Source organism: Cyprinus carpio, chromosome A21 (genome assembly GCF_018340385.1).
Source record: "Cyprinus carpio isolate SPL01 chromosome A21, ASM1834038v1, whole genome shotgun sequence".
Classification (NCBI taxonomy): Eukaryota; Metazoa; Chordata; class Actinopteri; order Cypriniformes; family Cyprinidae; genus Cyprinus; species Cyprinus carpio.
In genome coordinates, this window is record NC_056592.1 from 19,379,979 (window position 1) to 19,381,056 (window position 1,078).

At 32.8% G+C, this 1,078-nt stretch overlaps 1 long non-coding RNA gene across 1 annotated transcript; it reads left to right on the forward strand.

The window, feature by feature from the left end:
- The first annotated feature begins 226 nt into the window (after positions 1-226).
- On the forward strand, positions 227-695 carry LOC122134795. The gene is made up of 3 exons (XR_006153092.1): positions 227-299; positions 433-464; positions 625-695. It is a non-coding gene; the product is annotated as an uncharacterized LOC122134795 (long non-coding RNA).
- The last annotated feature ends 383 nt before the right edge of the window (positions 696-1,078 follow it).

Genomic DNA, 1,078 nt, shown 5'->3' on the forward strand with positions numbered 1-1,078 from the left:
GCTCGTTGTCTTGCAGTAATTATTTCTTTGCTGTGTTGAAACACCGAGTACTGTAACAGAAGAAATGTTGCTTTCGAATTGGTTTTACTGAGGCCTCAAGTAGATATGTATAGAAATTTTCTTTCTATTGTAAAACATGCAAATATCAAGAAACGAATGTGTCTTTGTTCTTCAATTCATAACAGTAGGGGAACTTGTCTTTATCTGAAGAATTATTTTTCATATTTAGGAAAAAAAGCTTGTGGCAACTGTCTTCTCTGAGCAGCGGTCTTGTGAACATGGGCCTCAGTACAATAAAGGTGAGGTATTTCAGGTTTTTGACTCAATCATGTGCTGCGCTTTATTTGCAATTTCAATTAATTTCTTGCAGTTCCAGAATACCTGTAACCGTATTTCTGTATTTGTAACTGTATTTCTTTTCACAAATCTAAGAGGACACTTCACACCCTACAACCCGTAAAAATGTATGTTGCTACCTTAAATGTTTTCAATATTTTTTATTATATTTAATAATAATATTTAAAATAAACAGCGTCAATGACTTCTTTATTGACACTTTGTCAAACATGTTTTTACTGTAATTTTTGAATTTCTTAAACTTTTTTTTTCTTTTCTTACTTCTAGAACCCAGATTCGTCAGAACTGCACACCCATCTTAGGCCTACTGTACCTGTTTTACTTCATGATCCCCATATGTGGTTTTACAATTGACCCACTTTGTAAGTTCTCATAGTTACACCTTAAAAAAACACATCATTTTAGAAAAAATACCTGTGTATGTGCTGGTATATTACTGAGATACCTTTATAAAGATTAATGTTGATTACATAAGTAGTTCAATTAAAAATGAAAAATGTGCCATTTAATCTCCCTCCTGTCATTCTATTCCATAAAAAAGTCTGCATCTTCATGACACGAGTGAAGATATTTATCCCAATCTCTGACACCCAAAAAAACATCAAATCAATCTATATGAATGGAGCCGATTAATCTACATTTTGGGCCAAACTGTTCAATGAATTGTAAGGAGCAGTTTCAGTTATATTTCCACTTGAACTCTGTTAGGCATGGTCTGATT